Genomic DNA, 15,718 nt, shown 5'->3' on the forward strand with positions numbered 1-15,718 from the left:
ATGTCTCACCCAATACAACATCACAAGTATATTGTGAATTGTGATGTGCTGTAGGCCTCAGCAACTTGAATTGTGTCCGCCATGCTGCTACTAAATAAAATATACATTTTGACAGCAGCATTTTGGAAGGCAGCAGTAAATGTTGGTGTGGGCTTTGTGATTAGAGATCAGAAGCTCAGGTTGATTACGGCAAGGAAACGTCGTATTCTTAATGAGTCTATTCTTGTGGCGGAGTTGCGCGCGGCGTGGAAGGACCTTATTCATGCTAGAGTGCACTTAGGAGCTCGGCAGATTCTGTTGGAGGACAATTCGACCATACTGATTGACTAGATCAGGTGTGGGCATGCCAGGCTAGATCTACACCCACTAGTCTGGGATGTTCACCGTCTGTTGGAGAGTCTCGACTCATTTGGGATTGTACATGTACTTTGAAAGACGAAAAGTGCGCCAGACTGGATCGCCTCATTTGCAGTACATCATTCCGAGGCCTTCTCTTGAAATGGCTTTGGGGCCATCCCACGGGGACTAGCCCATGTTTTACATTTTGATTTCTTGTGGCATACCGGGGTTGATGCTGAACCAATTCTTCCATTCTTACATCACATCTGACTACCGTGAGACGCCGGTGCATAAAAAAATAAAATAAAAATAAAATATACTTTTCTTAATTAAAAAAAGTAGCAACCGGTTCAAATATTTTAACCGAACCGGGCACCGATCCGGTCCTGTGTGATCCGGCTCGCTTCCAATCCTTTGAGAAACAAGAGAGGGGGAGAGCGGGAGGACGATGGAGGAGGGGGACGAGTGGTTGGCCGCCGACAAGCTCCAACACCTTCTCGCATGCTTCCTCATCACTGTCCTCGTCGCCGTCATTGCCGTCCGGAGCCGCCACCCTTTCCTCCGCCGTCGGAGCACCGCCCTCGGCTCCCTCGCCGCTCTCTTCGCTGGCGCCGCAAAGGAGGCCGGGGATGAAATCGGCCTCTGGAGCTCCGCCGGGGCGTCCGTCAAGGACGCTGCAGCCGATCTCCTCGGCATCCTCCTGGCCTCCCTCTCTCTCTCCCTCTATAGGAGGCTTCTTTCCTGTTCTAGCCGTGATCTGGTTCGGGATCAGGGGATTTCGATGGTATAGAACCGATGAAACCCAAGAAGCCCTAGAAGATTTGCTTTCGTCGGTTCGGAGTTCCTCTTCTTTTTCTTGATTTTCTGGTAAACATCCTTTCTTTACGAAAAATATAACTTTCCCCTTATTTTCTTGTTTAAAATTCTTTTTTTTTTGAATAATTTTTTTGTTTAAATTTCATTGTTCTCTTATTGCCATCTTGTTTGGAATACCTCCTTCTATATGTTGTCCTATTATTTGCCGATGAGAATGTGAAATAGATCTTCTTGATAATTTCTTATAAATCAAGATCTGGATTTTCTTTTGTTTTTTCTTGCCAATGAAGCCGCGATATAGAATAAAAATCACAAGGAATTGACGAGAAAATTGAGGGTGTTGGGGAGAAAAACGTGTAATTGACAACCCCCCATCCCGCAGTGTTGAAAGGTAAACGTAGACTCTTCAATATCATTGATTTTGCTCAAGCAATGAAGAAAGACTGCAAGAATATGATGGAAAGACTTAAAACCAGAAGAAAGAAGACAATAAAAAAAAGATCATTGATGTTGTTGGTGGTTACTATTTTGTCAAAGTTAATTGGCACGAGTTGTGGGAAAATGTCCTGTTTCTGTCCTATCTAGCGAAATAAATTCCAGTTAAGAGTTTATGATGTATGCCAAGGAAAGGATGAGATAGTCTCTTTCACACTAATCTTAAGTGCTTTATTTTTCGTATTAAAGAGGCAAAAAAAGAGAAAAGTTTCTGCTCCTCCCAATTTGTGTCTCCAAAGTGTCTGCTTTGCCTAAAGCTAAGGAAAATAGATAAAGGAGGGGGGAGAGAGAAAAATGAGTGATGGGGGAGGTTAATAATTTTCAAAAGAAAAACGAGGTCATCTTTAGTCTGAACAATAAGGTTTTCATGACCGAATTTCTTTATGGATGAAGTCTGACTAACTCAAGTCTGTAGAGAAAACAGATAAAGTGGATACCCAGAAAATTGGAACTTCTCATATTTCTGATTTGTCTCCGAGGCTCTCACACTTCAGATGCCCTGTTGACACTTAAAGAGAGTGATAAAGACAAGTTAAAAAATGGAATCTGCTAGTGCTGAAAGACAAGTGTCAAAGTGAAAGAAGAACCTCTTTAGTCTTTGTAACAGGGATCTCAAGCTCCTTCTTGAAAGAAAATCCACCTAAAGCAATTTTATGGTGATGAAAAAAAGAGTGCGTGTGGAAATTGGATCTCTTTAGCACTTCTCTTTTGTTCACCGAACTAACAACATGTGTTTTCGAAACAAAAAGATGAAGGGCATGAAGAAAAAGATTTGAAAAAGAAAGAGCAACAAGAGGACGAGAGAGAGAGAGAGAGAGAGAGAGAGAGAGAGAGAGAGAGAGAGAGAGAGAGAGAGGAGAATGAGTGGCATCATGTGTTTCATGTTAATCTGTTAATTTGCTGGTGTTATTCTTATTATCTCATGATACTATCCATGGACCAGAATGTGCAGCTTACATGTGGAGGAATAAGCAAGGTACAAACATCGAAGATGAGTAAAATAGACATCAAATTAGTGGTCAAAGAATGCTTTGTTGGTCTAGGCTTGGGATCTACTTGGGCATAGACAAACACAACTCTTGTGTTTAAAGTGAAGAATGGTTCAGGTTCAAGGTTGCAAAGTGTGGGGTGTGGTGCAGATTAATCTATCAATCTGTTTTAAAGAAGAGCATACAATATCTATTGGAGAAGTTTTCTTTAACTTTACAACATTAGTGATTAAAAATTCTCACTTACTGGGAGGCATTTAAAAATGAGTATGTAAATATGACATAAAAATTGATATATAATAAAAAAATCATAATATGGACTTCTAGAATTAGGGATATGAAATTATATGAAAAAATCATTGTTGATTGAAATCTATGCGGCATCTCAAAATTTATGCACAACTTTTTATTAGTGGAATTTAATAACAAAAAAGACAGGGATCTCACATTGTCAGATAAAAGAAGCATGGACCTTTCATATAAGACTAGAAGATCTTCTCGTTCTCTCTTGTTCATGACTTGTTATCGAGGTTTTAAGCTTTTCCCTAAACATTGCGGGGTTTGTAGATTTGAATTGCTCACAGAATCAGATATGTCGGATGGTTTCATAATAACAAGTCTAAATATTTAGCGAGCACCATATGAAATGCAGAAATTTGAAGAAGATGATTTTCACACCTTATATTATAGATTATAACGAAGAGGTAAGAGAATATGTTGCAAAATAGGAAGCTAGGAAAAGGATGGGATCTTCCATTTGTTTTTATCTATATCATCCTCAGTTCTGGCAAATTTATAATAAAAAATGAAAAACATATGAACAGACCTCAGAAGGATAAGAGGAAGGTATCTGCTCTATCTGTCTGGTTGATTTTCATTTAAATTGAAGACAACATTGACTTCTTTCTTTTGCCAGAACATTTGTGTTAAAAGAAGATATGAAGCAAGGTCTATATTCAATGTTGGATGAAGAAAGGAGTTAGGGAAGAGAGGGTCCTCCCTGATCAAATTGATATATCTTGGCAGTTGAGATATCCATCTTGAAGCGAGAAAGAGTATCCTTAAGATGCATGATGGGGTTATGAGAGAAAAGGGCAGATGTCTGAGTCAAACTGGGCCATGTTTCATTGGAAGTGGATACATCGGGAACATGAGAAAGAAATTCAAATAAGAGCGAACTGGGGAATAATTTGAAATTGAAGTGAAATTGATATAACCAGCCAGCTATGACAGAGAAGGAATTTTGTTTTTATTGGATGACTGTAACAAATAGAAAATTTGCTTGACAATAAAGGAGTTTTCCCCCTCTTTTTGGTTGTTGGATTTCCTTATATGTGGGCTCTTGCTATCACTTTCATGGAGAAGTTTTGCGTTTCATAGTTTGAAAACTAGAGTATGAAGAGAAAGTTTGCCACACAAAGATGACTGAAAGATTTAGAAAATTAAATATAAGTAAAAGATAGGAAGATGATTTGAGATCTCTAGACTGTACCTTGTAAGCTTCTTTCTGCTTGCAACATATTGTATTCTTTTGTATTCGCTTAGACAATGCTGCTATCAAGGTCCTCAAAATGTAGAGTTCCTATTTTCCCCTGCTTTCCTCTTACCTCTTTCAACCAAACTGTAGGTTGAATCTCCTCCAAATTGAGAACTACTTATTGTTGTTCATCACCCAATATTAACTTGCTTCACGGATTTTTGACCTTAAAAGAGTTTGAAGATAGCCAAGGCTTATCTAAAAAGTTAAGGGTAAAGCTACAACTACAACCAACTGAACTAACAATGGAAAGTGTTTAAGGATCTCGTACCACAAGCCAAAGAAAATATAGAACTTCGTCTTTGTGGGGCTTCTTAACTAAATTGTATCGTTTAAACTGCATTCCTTGATGTACTAGCGGCACACTGGTTTAGCATTGAGATGATTTATATCATATCGTGCCATGTTGTTCAGTGCCAATGCTTTTATGCATTGTTGGCAGAGCAGCATGCCATGTATTACCATACTGTTGGCAGTGTGCCAATGCAGAATTTTTTGTAAGGCGTTGATACGGTACATATCATGTCATGCTGTGGCAAAGTCCAATAGCGAAATAAAAAAAAAAGTTTTACTAATAAGTTCTTTCGACTTCCCATCACCATTCTCGAGTTCTTCTCCTTGTAAGGAGGCAAGGAAATGCTCCAAAATGACAAGGGTGAGGTGGACTTTATTTGTGCTTAAGATTATTCTTTAAACAAGGACACTTAACTTCACTGTATTTCTTTATGAAATCTTATGTAAAGATACTTCTCTTCGAAGACAAAAATAGATTAGGGAAACCATCCACCGTAGGTTAAATGACCACCACATCATTAATCTTTTGAAAATTATCACACTATGCTCATCTCAAAACCCCAATGAATGCCAAGATTTGTTTTTACGTGGTGCTCATCCATTCACATGGGTAATCATGCAATAAAAGTTATGTGGGAACACGTAGCATTTAGTAAACATTCGATGTTGGATATGAAATATACAAGATATTGTGATAATATGTCGGAGAGCGAAAATTATTAATATGAAATACACAGACAGAGCTTCTCCAGTCTTCCCATCCATGCTGCTTGAACTTCACACTATAAAAAGGAAAATGTGCACCTCTCTCTTTCTCTCAAACACCATATTACTAATTGTGCGGGTCACTAAAGGTGTCTGGGTAGTGTTACATTACTTGTAGATAGCATTTTTATCGATATCATTAGACAGCATGATTGCACGTGGATTGTGGAGCTGTAGTCAATAATTATAGCTGAGAAGGTGCACTTCGGAGCATTTATGCTATAAGTAGAATAACTTATTGATGCATGTACTCTTAATCATACCTGCAAGAGAGATCCTTTGTATATTGGCTCTGTAATTCTGTTATTATAGTATTCGCTACCGAAGTTTTAGGACTTCATACTCTTCAAAAATTAACTGCATTTAAAATATTTGCTGTTATGTGTGGCCCATTTATTTGTTGACCGATTTCCAGTGTGTATGATTAACTGGCCCTCTGCTGAACCACAGGATCACTAATGGCCAATTATTATCACCATCAGGTGTTTAGGATCCTGTTCATCTTTGCCTACAAGCAAAAAATATTTGAGACAGTATATGTAACTTATTTCAAGAAAAGCAAGCTATGCTTTAACTTTTTAAGACCGTATGAATTCGATGTTTCTGTTTTTTCAAGAATGTACGGAAGCTGTTGATGTCAGATGCCTTTCATCATCTTATGCAAAATACAGCTCGCAGTTGATTTATTCTGAATGCAGTGCTTGTATTCCATCTTCCCTAGCAAATGCATCCTTGATACTGCAAATATATCCTTAGACTTAGTTCAAGCCAGTTCATGAGACCTGAAGTTGAACCATCACCTCTATGCTACTGAGTTCAACCTGTGTCTTTTGTCTTTCATATTTGACTAATTGCGGACGTGCTTCATGATATTCATTGGCTGAAGTGTGTGACAATAATTTATGATTCACATCTTGTTGATGTTAATCTTATATGTGCATGTGCGCATTTTGTCCCTCACTAGAGAACTGAAGATGACTGTAAAATTCATTAGGCTGCTGAACTGGAAATTGAAGCATAGCCTGTATTAGATGAGCCAATGTCAAAGATCAGCGTGCTTAACACCTGTGCAGGTTGAAAATAAGGCTTGTTGCATTGACTAGGTGAGTTCAGAAGGTTAACCCATAACGTCAGCTGCTGCTTGGCACTTTTGTATATGTTTCTCTCCCTGCTATTTTTACAACTACTGAAGTTGTCTTGCTTATATAGGTTCAGGATGGGATGGAGCAGTTGATGGATTATGATGGTGACATGGCCGAAATGTACCTTACTCGGAAGAAAAGGCAAGTGGCAGCATTATTCTGTGGTGACCAGTCTGTCCAAGGATTCAGTTCTATTGAGGCTGGAGTATCAGTTTCTGCCCCAGTTTCACCTGTTTCTTCACCGCCTGAACATCAAATGCTTGAGAAGACCTTGAGCCTCACTAGAAGTAGACAAGGTAGTATGAAAAGTTCATACAGCAACACACAGTACGTATAGGAGTTGGAGTTGTTGTTGGAACTTTGTGCTCATTGATAACACTCTTAACATACTGACTTAAGTAATCGATGAATTTTAGTTTGTTTTATTTTTTTGATAACTTTCTTTGGCAATAAATTTAAATATCTAAAGGTTGGTGGTCTGATTATCCTTTTCAGCTGAGGGAGTAAAATTGATGACACAAGATTCTCTTAACATTTATCCCTTCTCCTGAGTTTATGATTAATGCTTTACCATGCTCATGATGACTTATAACATGTGCGTATTTTTATAACTTTCTTTTGATAATTAGACAATGTTGTAAATGGCGTATTATTTACATTTTAGCTAATTGCTAATGGTAGTGCTTTATTTTGTTGTTGAAGACATGGAACTGATAAATGACATCTAGTGATATCTCTTCTATTACACAAGCATATGCACTGGCCACTGATGATGATTATAAGTAAATCCTGTTGAGATAATATTATATGCCTCAATCATGTAAAGAAGCAGGAAAGATCCACTAACTCAATAATGTATTCTTGTGAAATGTTTGATATAGTCGACATAGGCATGGCTCTTAAATGACAGTGGGGATGAGAATTGTAGGTGCAGCTAATTCTCGAAGCACAGTTATACACGGTTCTATGTACGCACTCGAGCATGTTGGCTATGGGAACTTGCTAAAACCAAATTGTCAATTAGAAGTTAGAGAAAAAAGATAAAAACCATCAAAAATTACGTTACTGATTAAAAAAAAATTCAATTGTCCTCAATCTGAGCACAAAAATGAGCTTTATTGTTGTGATTAGCATGAGAAATACTTCCATTGGCTTGAAGAAGCACTTTGTAGTTCTATGAAGGACAGAAGTTCAGTTCTTTCACCAGCATACATGATTACTACCCTAGACTTGTAACCTGACCACTACAGGCCCAGACACAGTTATGCCACCAGTTGTGCACCAGTTCGAGATTCATGCCACCAGTTGTGCCATAATTTGTCTCAGTCCAGAAATTTTCATGCTTCAAACGTAGTGTGTTCCTGGAATCAAAAGAAAATCTCCATCTCACATCGACCCAGATTATCTAAATACAATTTCTTATATGCTTTTCTTAATTTTTGTAAAAGATCTCCAGTGAACCTATCCTCCCTTCCCCTCCTATATATATGTCCCAATATTCAGCATGTTCTCCACAAGCCAATTAAACATAGTCTCCTTCCATCATACATACTTGACCATCAGAGAGATGGCTTCTTCCACCACCATGGCTTCTTTGACACTAGCCCTTGTGCTCCTTTTCCTAGGGAGCTCCTCAGCCCAGCTCTCTGCCAACAGTGAAGACGGTCATCCAATCCGCTATCTCAAGCGAGAAGCGGATGGGTGCCTCAATCCTTCACCTCTTCTTCCATGACTGCTTTGTCAATGTACTTGGATGATCTCTATCTCAATTTAGCTTTTAATTAAGATGCACTCATTGCATTCACAAATAACAACCGTGCATGCTTGTTATAGGGGTGCAATGGGTCATTTGTGAGGATCCGTGCGGGCGTGTGTTTAGTTCTGCATTGGTTATTCGCTGGGTAGATCTTGGATACTTATACAGGATTGAGAAACCCAAATAATATCTTCTGGCTAGCCATTTTAGGTGAGGTCCTGAATTGCTACAAATGATATCAGAGCGGACCTGACTCATAACCTATGTGGAATAGGGGACACTGTAACACGGATCCATTGGGGCTGATCACAGACCGATCGTGGTATTTGTGATTAGATTTGAATGGATTTGAACTCTTAGCCCACATCGATTATTCATTGGGTAGATTTTGGATACTTATACGGGATCAAGAAACTCAAATACTACTTTCTGGCTAGCTATTTTGGGTGAGATCCTGGATTGTTACATCATTGCTCCTAGATGACACCTCAAGCTTCACCGGTGAGAAGACCACAAACCCAAACCGGAACTCCACCAGGAGCTTCGATGTCATCGACAAGATAAAGGCCGCGATGGAGAAGGCATGCCCAGGGCTTGTGTCGTGTGCCGCCATCTTGGCGATCGCTGCAAGGGACTCTGTGGTCCTTGTGAGTAAGCTTGGATGCCTTCAGCGCAACGTTGCCATGCTCTGCTACCTGGAATGGTTGATTCTAGTTTATATTTCTATTGTATAAGATGGATGGTGTGCAGCTTGGTGGGCCTAATTGCAATGTGAAGCTGGGGAGAAGGGACACAAGGACAGCAAGCCTCTCTGGGGCCAACAGCCTCAAGCCTCAGCAATCTCATCTTTAAGTTCTCGGCTCAGGGTCCCTCGGCATGGCCCTGAGCCAAGTCCACATAGATACACAGCTGCAGCCACGTATTTGTGCACCAGTTGTGCCATAATTTGTCCGAGTCCAGAAATTTTCATGCTGCAAACGTAGAGTGCTCCTGGAATCAAAAGCAAATCTCCATCTCACATCGACCCAAATTATCTTAATACAATTTCTTATATGCTTTACTTAATTTTTGTAAAAGATCTCCAGTGAAAGTTACTTGCTAAAGTGACACAGGTGACCGCTATATATGCTTTTCAAGATCTAGATCTGGGAGTGTCGTACAAACTTAAAGCCCTAGTTATATTGCTTCCCCAGAGAGCATTTGCCCTTGTTGTTAATCAGTAAGCATATCAAATTTCCTTTCGTATTCACAAATTGAGTTTTCCACAGCTCATTCCTGTGGATATTTGAGACAACATCAAACATTATGTCCAAGCATTATGAGACACCATATAGAATTTTAGAGAACATATGATACCGCAACACACTTGCCTTATATTATCTTTAAATTCGTAAGTGCCACATAAATATCAGACTGCACCTATATTGCTTCACCAAAAACACAATTACCCATGTTGTTAACGAATAAGTACACCCAATTTCTTTTGTATTCACAAAATTGAGTTTCTAAAGCTCAATCCTGTGGATATGTGAGACAACGTCAAACATTATGTTCGAGCATTATTTGAAAACATACAAAATTTTAGAAACCAACAATATATTCATGTAAATCCTGCTCAATTCATATGATATTAAAACACCAATTGCCCGATATATATTATCTTTAAAATTCATGAATGCCACATAACATCAATCTGCAACTTCACGTACTGATGATAACTACTATTAGTTTCCAAGCGTCCTCTTCATGTAGTTTCTTCCTGTGAGCCAAGCATCTTTGGATAAAGGCCTTACTACTTAACATTGTTGATGTCATGAATCAATGATATCGACCTCTTCCATAGAAGATATAACCATGCATGCTTATGCTTTAGCCATAAACAAAGGATGGTTTTCTTTCTTAGTTGAACCCAAAAACTACAAAGGTGGTAAGGTTGTTTGTCTTCATGCAAGACTAAGTTGTCATACCTATCTTTCCCATATGTGATTATCAGAATATGAGCAAGCAAATATGGGGGATATCACAGTTTTTTCTTTCTTTCTTTCTTTCTTTCTTTTTATAATCTGCGGGTATGACTGTTCCATTGCTATAAATCTCTTACATCTATGTCGGAATTCTTCAGCGTATGGTCTCGATATCTCCAAGCTTAAAGTTAGTGCCAGATTACCATTTAACCTGTTGGGGCTTCATGATGCACCTATATGTTCTTTATAAAAAGAAGTACCTGCTCAATTATGAGTACAACCTACTCGCTAAGTAGCTATTAGCAATGAGTAGGTGTACTTAAACAATATTTAGATCTGAGATTGCTGATTTGCACAACGCTCATCCATTGACTAAATATTTATAACCAAATGACTTTAAACTACGAAGAGATAACCTCCAGCCTGATAATCAGAATGGACAGCATCTAACCTTGATTTTTTTTCCTCAGTTTTTTTTTTTTTTTTTGAGAATAAAGGAGACTAATGGGCGGTGAGCTGCATTAGTCACCGGAACTTTTATTAGAAGAAGAAAAAAAATTTATATCCATCCAGGATGACTGAATAGACCCAATGGAACTATAGAACTTTGTCAAGAAAACTTGAAACAGTCAGCGTGCTAAAGAGCAGGAGAAAAAGAATAGGACCCTCAGGGAAACCTAACAAAGTGGCTCGTACATCATAGAAGATCCTGAGATCATCCCAACGCTTGTGATTCCATCATAGTCTCCTTCTATGAGAACCGCCCCCATGGAAGAACAGAGTAGCAGGGCTTCATCTCATTAAAAGAATCACACACAGCCAAAATACCAGTAGCAGCAGAAAGAAGGCATCATCTATACTCATCTGAAGAGGAAACAACTGATCCTCCAAGCTTCATAATACGATCCCACAGCTTGGCAAAACCGTGAAACAAGTTGAGAAAAAATGCAGGGCAAACTTGAGAAACAAGTCCATGGGGCAATTACCAGGCTATGGAATTTGCAATGCACTTTTTTTGTAGACTCCAGAAAGGATGTTCAGGTTCAGTACATACTCTGAAAAGTCAATCTGATTGTTAGTGTACAGTCTACTTATCAGAATACATGCTAAGAATTAAGATCTAAGATCCAATTATCAATATTGTTTACTAAAGGGCAAGAGTAAATCTGTTTTTGCTTGATCTAACTAGGTAATATGATGCCGGCATACATCTTTATAGCTATTATAGTCTATTTAATCCAGCTCTAGCACAGGATTTTTAAGAAGTATCTGCGTCGAGCGACATTATTTCTTCGTTTGAAGATACTTCGAGCTTACTTATCTCTTTAAAAATAACAAAATTATGCCATATGGCATGCAGATTAGGGATGCATAACTTAAATTTCATCTCTAATCTACTGATTTGAGAGGAAGGAGGATCTTTTTCCCAACCCAAGGCTTGGCTAGATTAGGCTCAGCTGCACTCCTGATTAAAATCTCATCTCTTAAACCATATGTCTCATTGTTGTCAACTTCAGAGCCTTGGTGCACTCGCGCATGCATGCATAAATGATATCTCATCTCTCAATAGTGAAGATATCCACCACCTTAAAGAAGTCACCTACCAGCCTGCTGTGTCCTGCCTTACACATTTGACCAACACTTATCTTGCCTACCACCAAATGGGAATGTAATCATTCCACCTAATGCTCCATCACAAATTACTGTCATCTTTGATGACCTCTTTTGGTGCAGGGTTCTCAAAAATATAACTAGCTGCAGCTCAATCAACTACCAATATTGTGGACAGGCAATGGTGGTTGCTGCACTCATCTAGTTCAACCATATGCCGTCAATCTTTTGCTCCTCTTCCAATCAACAAAAAATCCAATTCTGGAAGCTTGCATTAGTATCTGTCCCCACAAGGACTAATATGACGATGTTCATTTACAATTTCATATAAATTAGTTCCTAGTATAGTGGTACATGAATCCCGTATATATTGTCATGAAAATAATCTTGGTATGCTTCAACAATTGCTGTTAAAATGCTGTGCTACCTCACTAAATCTTTACACCCTGATAAGAGGCAAGAGAAACTCAACACTGCATGAGGATCTCCGAACAAATTAATTTCTTCGATTTATTTCGTTTGTCAGATTAAGTTGTTCGACCAAAGCATCAAGTTTCCATCTCTCTGCTGCCACATTGATTTTTAGTGGCATCGTTAACGACCTCATCCATGTCACAAATCAAATATTTGCTCAATTCTTCAATTGGTAGTCACTTTTAATCTTCATTTTTCTGGTCTATTTTGTCCAATAAAATTAAGTTTAGGACGCAGCGAGGAGGAACAAGTTTATTTCCTCTCATATGTTGGGATATCTAGCTCATATCATGATATTCCTCTTAGTTTTCCCATCTATATCATCCTAAAAAATTATATCATACACCACATGCACCATGTGGTGGTGCCCCTATGGAACGAGCAACTGTGATTGGTGTAGTGCATGGGATATAACTTCTCGTATCATCACTTCTTTTTTTTTTCTAGGATGGACAAGTCATACCTGACGAGTACAAATGCATCCAACAAAATCAGAAAACAGAATATTTCGGAGTGTCCGGAATAACTTTCTATCTCCAATCCACAAGGTGCTACTAAGGCTGCAAATGGGTCGGGTCGACCTGTGACCCGACCCGAATTTTAGGACCCGCGGGTCCGGATCGAATTCTAAAATTAGATCCGAATCATTTTCTGGGTCGGATCTGGGTTTACCGAACGGATCCGACCCGATCCGAATGGATCTGAAGAGAAAGAGAGAGAAAAAAAAGAAGAAAAAGTGAGGGAACACTCGGGCCGTCAGGATTCTCTCTCGATCTATTACACTGTTGATACCTCTGGTGTCTCGGTAGCTGGCTTTTTTTTTCCTTCTGTTTTTGGGCTTTTGTTTCTTTTAACGTTTGAAGGGAGAAAGCGAGGGAACACTGAACTGAATATGGGTCATGTGCCAGTTTTCTGCAATGGAATTGGATTTTGGAAGGCGGTATGGGATTTTTTTTTTGTCCTCGTGAGAGGGGAGCTGGGACACACCAAGTTCCGTCCAATCAGTCATATAGATAAAAAATAGCGTGGTATGACATTTGGCTTGTAGACCGACTTAGTTAGTCATGGTCACCTGTTCTGACTCAAGGTCACCCATGACTTAGCAAGTCTTTCGAGTCATGGGTCAACCAGCACCTCATAATTATGGTATGACCAAATTAGATTTGCTCAATTTTTTTTTCAAAAGCACAAAAAATTGGATCCGATTCGGGTCTGAAACCGACCCAACCCGATCCGATCCGAACCCGACCCAACCCGATCCGATCCGATCTTCAACAGGGTCGGATCTGGGTCCAAAATTAGGATCCGAACAAAAAATCGGATCGGGTCGGGGCCACTCAGGATCCGACCCGACCCGACTCATTTGCACCCCTAGGTGCTACCTACATGACTGGCCACATAAGCGGCCACCCAATCTGTAGCCATGTTGGCTTCACAAAATACATATTTGGCCTGAAAGATCCCTCCATCCTTCGTCATTGATCAGATGTCTTAAAGCAATGGATGGTTGCCGCCGGCACCCCTCGAATTCCTATGATTCAACTGATGATCGGGGCAGTACTTTGTGCACCATGTGGCAGTACACGTTCCCAAACACAATTCCAATAGTGATGCATCGAGATGCATGCATCATAAATAAAGCCTACAGGAATAATCGGTTGTGATTAATGGTATGCACGCAGCGGTGCAGGAATAATTTATCCTTGCAGCCCCGCACCCAATCTTAGCCTCGGTTGCTTGGATTTCTTCCCTTTCCTTGTTTTGGTTTTTCCCCTTTTTGCGGGTCGGATGAGGTGGGAGTCCTTGGGAGGATCTGGACCCTTCGTTCGCGGGTGTTAGGAGCAGTTGATTTGGTTTGTTTTGGGAGTACGAAGGTGGGAGGAAGGCCGTCGTCCCACGTGCGCGAAGAAAGAATGCGCCTTTATTTGCTAGGCGACACGCTTGACTCGTGAGAAATGGGATTTGCAAAATCTCTTTGGAAAATACTTGTGCCGCTCAAAGTCAAGCGCTAACCATAGGCCTGCCTCAAAGACAAGTCAAACTCCAGAGACAAGAAATAGCGTAACAACTTGGGAAGTTGTGTATTGGCTGAGGAGACACCTGATCATCACGTCTTCCTTTGATGCCCCACTTCTACGATCCTTCTCCAAGAATCAACAGCCATTTTTTTTTGATGAAAATTGGAAAAAGTGACCATAAATCTTCGTCAACCGAATCCATCATTCAAATTTTTTTTTGAGCTTGTTCAAGCATTGGTCTAGACAAAAAATTAAAAAGATCTCCTTAACCCTGACGGATAACTACGCTCATGTTAACTAAGGAGAAAGGCTGGCTGATGTTCTGCTATCAAATGAACAGGGGGGAAGTTGCACAACCCCTGTCGAACTCCCTTGCTATGTCTCTGAGATGGCAAAATGTCTTGCAGACTTCAAAACGATGTGGAGAGCCAATGCTTCAGCAGTCTGGCACTAGTGATGAATGTCCCACCATCAATTGCCCAGAGCCAACACTACGTTGACGCCAAAATGTTGGAATTTCTCACGAGCTAAATTGTCGCCTGAATGAATGCTTAAGGATCCCATAATTAAGTTCTAATCATATTTTATTTTGAGCTCTATTGTTTTAGTTATGCGGTGTCGCGAGTATTGGTGCCAGACTGATTTGGTTAATGAACTCTGCAATAGATGTACCCATTAGCATTACTAACCGAACTATATATATCGAAAAATTTTAGGGCATCAAGATTTTTGCATTCCTGGGAGGCACCTAGCCAGGCACCTACCCCATTAAAAGGATAGATATCAAGGAGGAGAAAGAGAGGAAATCTATCCCATCTTTGTGCTTTTTTTTTCCGAAGATATTATTGCAGTGATCATCAATGGCTGCTCGGGGCCATCAAGGTACACCTCAATTTTTTTATTTGGGTTTATGTTTTTTTTTTTTTGTGTGTGTTCTAATCTCTTGCATGTAGCCCATAAGACATGGAAATGAAAAAGAAGGTTGTGTTGTCTCCACTTTATTTTGCTGCAGCTCACATTTACAGCACTGTTGATCCCTTTTGTTCTTTCGCTATTGCTCTCATTAAGTTGTAGCGACCCGTTCTCTCTTTCTCTATAACCTGTAGCCTCTGGGAGCTGTCTTCATGGCGTTTCTTGTACACTACTTCATGTAAATATATCTCGCTCGTCTAATAAAAGCCGGGTGACATATTGCCTCTCATTCCATCCAACAAAAACAAAAAAGAAATTGTGAGAATAAGGGTTTCAGGAACTGGATTGGCTATTCTGACTGGAACACAGAGTAGTGATTCAGCACATGACATGCATTCCTTTTCTTTTCTGTACCAGCAGCAGCAGTAGAATTTGCCATCATTCGAATGCCTTCTCAAGAATGCCCATATGGACAAGTCTTGAGTTGATGGTGGAGTTTGAGTTGGGAGGACATCGAACTTCTGAGTTCTAGTCATATAAACATGTTAGGCTATGCACTAGAATATAGAGAGAGAAATAATAACATATAGTATGTGTCACCTCTCT

The 15,718-nt window shown here is 39.7% G+C and overlaps 1 long non-coding RNA gene across 2 annotated transcripts; it reads left to right on the forward strand.

Moving 5' to 3' along the window:
• The first annotated feature begins 1,166 nt into the window (after nt 1-1,166).
• LOC120106557 lies at nt 1,167-6,952 on the forward strand. 2 transcript variants are annotated; one of them, XR_005508688.1, is made up of 3 exons: nt 1,167-1,206; nt 6,230-6,338; nt 6,445-6,952. It is a non-coding gene; the product is annotated as an uncharacterized LOC120106557 (long non-coding RNA). The 2 variants fall into 2 exon arrangements; XR_005508687.1 differs by lacking the exon at nt 1,167-1,206 and having other exon boundaries at nt 6,203-6,338.
• Nucleotides 6,953-15,718: the final 8,766 nt, after the last annotated feature.

This window comes from Phoenix dactylifera, unplaced genomic scaffold, assembly GCF_009389715.1.
Source record: "Phoenix dactylifera cultivar Barhee BC4 unplaced genomic scaffold, palm_55x_up_171113_PBpolish2nd_filt_p 000564F, whole genome shotgun sequence".
Classification (NCBI taxonomy): Eukaryota; Viridiplantae; Streptophyta; class Magnoliopsida; order Arecales; family Arecaceae; genus Phoenix; species Phoenix dactylifera.